The sequence below is a fragment of the Eublepharis macularius genome, chromosome 12, assembly GCF_028583425.1.
Source record: "Eublepharis macularius isolate TG4126 chromosome 12, MPM_Emac_v1.0, whole genome shotgun sequence".
Classification (NCBI taxonomy): domain Eukaryota; kingdom Metazoa; phylum Chordata; class Lepidosauria; order Squamata; family Eublepharidae; genus Eublepharis; species Eublepharis macularius.
In genome coordinates, this window is record NC_072801.1 from 17329918 (window position 1) to 17335917 (window position 6000).

The window sequence follows — 6000 nt, forward strand, 5'->3', positions numbered from 1 at the left end:
AGGTAAGTCAGAGGACAACGCAGACTTTCAGAAATTGGAGAGGACTGTTGTGTCACTAATTACCATGCTTGGCCTCCTCTTAAAAATAGACTGGGAAAAACAGTGGCGATTGCCACAAAACATTCTGAAAGCCGGACAGATATTCTTGGCTGGTGGCAAGAGACGAAGCAGTGAGCTTTCAGACCAGAAGGAAACCATCAACTCTGCTCCCATCCAAACCACCCGTGGCTTTAATATTTCATCCTCCAAACCGTTATCTTGCCCTGACTTGCTCTTGCACACTGGGTCTTCCACTTCCGGCACACTGTTGCCACATGACACCTGACATGGAGGTTTCTAGTTATAAATTCCCCTTCTTGTGTTCTCACTGCCCTTGTGCATGTGTTTCCTATTCTCCTTCCACTCCCAAGAATTATGTGCAAGATTTTATTGCATTTGGGAATTAAATATTATGAGAGGGAGGGGATATATCTATTTTGTAAGCTGTTCTCTGCCAATGCTGTTTGCTAACTTATTTTGTTGGTTAGGGCTGTGACTCAGTGGAAGAGCATCTGCTTGGCATACAGAAGGTCTCGGGTTCAATTCCCAGCATCTCCAGTTGAAAGGGCCAGGCCGTAGATGATGGGAGAGACCTCTGCCTGAGACCCTGGAAAGCTGCTGCCAGTCCGAACAGACAATACTGACCCTGGTGGACCAAGGGTCTGATTCAGTATAAGGCAGCTGCATGTGTTCCATCAAACTTGGCTCCTGTAGCACCCTGAGAATTGGAGGGGGGGCACAGTACAAATGGCAATAAGTACAAGTGTTCTCTGGGGACTTGGATTCTCCGAGAAGTTAGATGCAAGCAAGATGGAGAGATCTCTGTCTACTCCTTGCCCTTCCTCTGAGGTCCTTGTATGATAGATAGCAGTTAGGAAATGAAAGAAAATGAGGCTGTGATCCAGTACTGCATCCAGGCACGATGGCTTGGCTTCTCCTCTCCATTGGTCTCCTCAGTAGAAGCTAGAGGGGCTTCTCAGCTACTTTTAAACAAGGGCACCAGTCCTTTCTCCAAAAACATTTTTGTCAATTTCAGGGGAGGGCTGTTGCACAGAGCCTAAACCTCATAAGAGATGCTTTTTGTTTCATGAATCCTGTGGTGTGCAATGCTTTTGGAAGTGTGCTTACATTTAACCCCATCCTGCAACCAAGGAACAAGCTTAATATCAAACTTATAAAATACGTCTCTGATCTCACAAGATTTCATCCCATACCCACAATGTGATGAGTCATCTGCCTCTCCGGGCATTTTTTCTTCTATCCATCTCCTTCATCTATCTGTCCATCCGTCCATCCATCCACTGCTTATTCATAGCCCGGCATAGCACTCAAAGAAGAATACATTGCAAAGCACATCGCCCTATCCAGGGCTTTTTTCCTGGGAAAAGAAGGTGGTGGAACTCAGTGAGTTGCCCTCGGAGAAAATGGTCACATGGCTGGTGGCCCCGCCCCCTGATCTCCAGACAGAGGGGAGTTTAGATTGCCCTCCGTGCTGCTGGCACAGAGGGCAGTCTAAACTCCCCTCTGTCTGGAGATCAGGGGGCGGTGCCACCAGCCATGTGACCATTTTCAAGCGGTTCCAGAACTCCGTTCCACTGCGTTCCAGCTGAAAAAAAGCTCTGGCCCTATCCAAATTAAGGCAATTCACATGTGTATCGCAGATTTCTGCTATCCCTGGGTAACGTTGCATCGCCATTGGAATGATTTTGGTGCAAGACGCCCACCGCCCTCTCATAATCTGCAGCAATTTTGCAGAGCTATCTTTGCATTGCTATTCCTCCCAAAATGATGGTGGTGGTGGTGGGTGAAACCTCCGAATCATTCATATGTATCAATTTACTTAACTGCATTCAGATGTAAAATGGCCCTTTGGCTGTCGTCAGCCTAGTTCCACTACGAACGTGGATAAAGGCAATTTTAACTGCTTTGCAGTATCAGGTTCAGACAGCTTACTTGAAGCTTTGGCATGAATTGTTCTGGCTTTTCAGTATGGATAGCAGAGGCTGTTATAAGTTTTTTTAAAAAGAAGGGGGAATCAATTAAGAAATAATAAGGATGGTCTGAACTGAGTGTGGAGTGAAATGGAATGGCCTCATACACAGGGTATTTGTTCCCCAGGGACGCTGTGTGTGCCAAGAGCAATCACCATTTCAAATACCTATATTTCAATGTTCTGTGTTTCATGATCACTCTCCTGACTTCAGGATGTCCCTCTGGAGATTCATGACTGTGCCAGGGAGAGGTCCAGAAGCCATCATTCCCTGCTGTTGTTAGTCCCCCAGGGAATAGGGCACATCCCAATCATGGTTATGAAATGGACATTCCGGTGTCACAATCGGGAGCTTCATCCCAGAGACTCATTTAAATGCATGCACGCAACTTCTCACGGGCACAGTCCAGCTCTTCGATTCCATTGGGGAGTGATTTAAACCTCCCTATTGAAACCAATGAGAGCTGGAAATGCTGGACTCTGGCAGGACTGTGATCTTTTTTTCTGGAAAAAGAGGTGGCGGAATTCAGTGGGTTGCCAGCACAGGGGGCAACTCCTGGCAGGAGGTGGTGCCCCTGGTACCACATGTGTGCATGCAAAGTGTGTGCACGCTCCCATGACTGCACAATGACGTCACTTTGGGTCAGCTGGAACAAGGGGGGAGTTTTTAAAATTTTAAATCGCCCTCGGCAAAAATGGTCACGTGGCCGGTGGCCCCACCTCCTGATCTCCAGACAGAGGGGAGTTTAGATTGCTCTCCGCATAGCGGCACGGAGGGCAATCTAAACTCCCCTCTGTCTGGAGATCAGGGCGAGGCCACTGGCCATGTGACCATTTTCAAGAGGTGCTGGAACTCCATTCCACCATGTTCCAGCTGAAAAAAAGCCCTGATCTTTGTTACGTAAGGGAATTCTGCCATTCCCATATTTATGTTATAAATGCATTTCAATTTCTATGCTGACTGTACCAAGGGAGGAAAGTAGAACATTTGCCTCCTGTCCCATAAATATTTATGTAGAGGGGTAGAGATAAGTAGGTAAGGTAAAAGGTAAGTACCATCACTGCTCTTGCTACAAAAAACCCCCAACTGGGCTATGAAAGCCAGCCTTCTTTTGCCATCACTGCCCCTGCTACAGATGACCACCAATTGTTGTTAGCAGTGGGAGGGGTTAAAAAGGCAGCCCACCTTTTGCCATCACTGAGTCTTCTTGTAAAAGACAGACTATAAATACTGTAAAATAAGCAAATCAATAAATCACTGCTGCCACAACAGAAGAACCGCTCGCTATCAGTAGCAATAAGACGGGCTATGAAAGCCGGCCCTTCATTTGCCGTTGCTGCTTTTGCTACAAGAAGATCACTGACAGTAAAACAGACAATTCTCTTTGAAAAGGAAATTGTAGAACCATCACCCAAGAGTTAAAATGGAACTGAGGCACCCAGTTCATTGAACCGTCTAGCAACATTTTCCTTTTTCTGATGACGTGGAATGGGCGGGTGCTGCATCACAATCTTAAACCCAAAAACTCTTTGCAGGGGCTGTTGAGCACTCCAGAGTCAAGCACGAGAAAGTGCATGTTGCATTTTCTCCTCTGCCAAACATACATACCCTTACACACTGACCTGTGGTTGTTTTTTTTAATGTTGCTTAGCATTCAGTCAATCCTCAGAATAGCACTCAAATTAAACTCCCCAAGGGATTTGTTTTGCAGGTCTCCAGGGTGATACCTGCCTGGGAGAGGAAAACCAGCCGTGACAAGCGATGCTGTCGGAAGGAAGGATGTAGGGCTCAAACTCTCCGGACAGCAAAAGAAGCTTGGCAGAATCCCTTTTGTGAGGCACCCAGGGCCCAATCCACTAAGAAGTTCTCTGGTGCATAGTCTGTTGAAATGATCAAGCCCATGGGGAATCATGGGAGTGGGGTGTTGGAAGACCACCTCAAATCTTATCCTGCCCCCCCCAATTCTACCCTTCAAGCTTTTTATGAGTTCCAAGGGGATGGAGGAGACGAAATCCCCCCCCCACTCCTTTTTCTTACTTTCAACATTTTGCACCAGCGTATATAGTCCACATCAGGCTGGCTTGTAAGTGTATTTTTCCCCTTGTCAGCTGATTTACAAGATCATATTTTTCTGCATACATGGGGAACTGTTCTGGCTCAGCCTTCCTAGTCTGCTGGTCTCCTGGAGGGCCAGGACTTATTCTGCAGATGATCACTTGGCAGGTCCTGGAGCACGAAGTCTGAAGCTAGACCTAGCACCCAAGAGTTGTAGCCTTGTGAACTTGTTGATCCAGCAGAACTGTCTCCCCAGCGCTCAGCCTAAGTGGATGGGAGGGGAGTGGCCCCAGCTACATTGCCAGCAGGTGATCCTGAGGCTGTGAGCTGGCCAGGATCCTGCACAGAAGCATCGCCCCCAGTGCACTGCTCTAGCTCTGCCGTGGCATGCTGTACCATCTGGCCACCTCTTCTGAGCTACCTTGGTCCAGGCCTTCTGCAGCTGCTGTTCGTGTGGAAATGGAGAGGATCCAAGGGGCTACAGGCCCAGGTCTGAGTCATGCCTAGCAAAGGCCTGTAGGCTGTCTCAGGGACTGGTGGCGAAGTTTCCTGTGCAGCTTCTAGAAGGGTGGTCTCTGATGCTGATGGTATGTTGTCAGCAGACGCCTCTGCAGTGCTTGGCACTCTCTGGTACTCCTCAGTCACTGACTTTTGCTCCTTGGGCTCCTCCCGCTAGGAGCAGAAAGACTTTGGTCTTCCTGGCTGGAGAGAGGGCTACCCCACTTCCAGGTGAGGCTTTAACCAATAGAGTGGAAACCAGGAATTTCCTCATAACCAACAGGAACTGTGTTGCAAAGGCCAAAGCATGCCCCCCCCATGGGTCAGCTGTGGAACTCTGTGTTCTGAGGTAAAAATCAGGTCAAGGAAACTGCACAGTTGAAGAAAGACAGTACAAGACTCCTGAATAGCAATTTTATATAAAAGTCAGTATGGCAACTGAGTTTTTAAATGTTCATGGAGAGATGGTGCACGACCTCTCTAGGGGCCATTTCAACGCAAACCTCTCACATGAACCTGCCGAAGTGCCCACCACACCACCCCTCCCTCTGTCCAACTCCACCTCACACCTCTCACAGCCATTACCTCTTACTGCCACCAAGAAGCCTTCTGGCAGACGTCGTGCAAGATACACCAACGCCAAAAGGAGGAAGCAACTTAGAGATGTGGCAAAGAAATATGCACATCCTACTCTTGCAGTGCACCGAGCAGCAGTGGCCAAGTACCAGCAAGATCACCCCAAGGTGCACAGAGCAGCAGAGTCTCTCTATGAGCAAAGCAATCCTGGAAGATGAGTAGAGAGGTATTCACTTCCATGGAAGGTTAAGGCTCACTCAGGCATGGCAGATGATCCTTGGCTACCTTCAAGCTGCCTCTTAACTTCATCCATGCAGAAACACCCTTGTTCAGCATCTCAAAACAAAGCAACATGGCCTAACTGCTGTGGAACTGTAAGCTCATTGTTTGAGATGAGAGCACCGTGGCGCTTAAGGGGTATTTTGAGGCACTGAGCATAACCCTCAAAGATGTCAGGAGAAATGAGAAAGTGATAGGGGGAGTCACCATGCTGCTGGCTGGAGACTTATTGCAGACTTTGCCAGTAGTCTCAAGGGGAACTCGAGCTGACGAGGTTACCATGTGTGTCAAGGCATCATACTTGTGACCCCTCATCAGAAAACTCTCACTAAGAAAGGTGACCATCCCTGCAGTCCTGGGCACAGCAGTCCACTACCCTGTGGAGTTCCTCAACACACTCAACGCTCCTGGCTTCCCAGCCCACAAGCTTCTCCTCAGAGTGGGGGCTCCAGTGATGCTGCTCCAGAACCCACCCAAACTCTGCAATGGCACCAGACAGCAAGTGAGAGCCCTCCACAGGAACGTCATCGAGGCCACATTGTTCACCAGCAGCGCTCGGGGT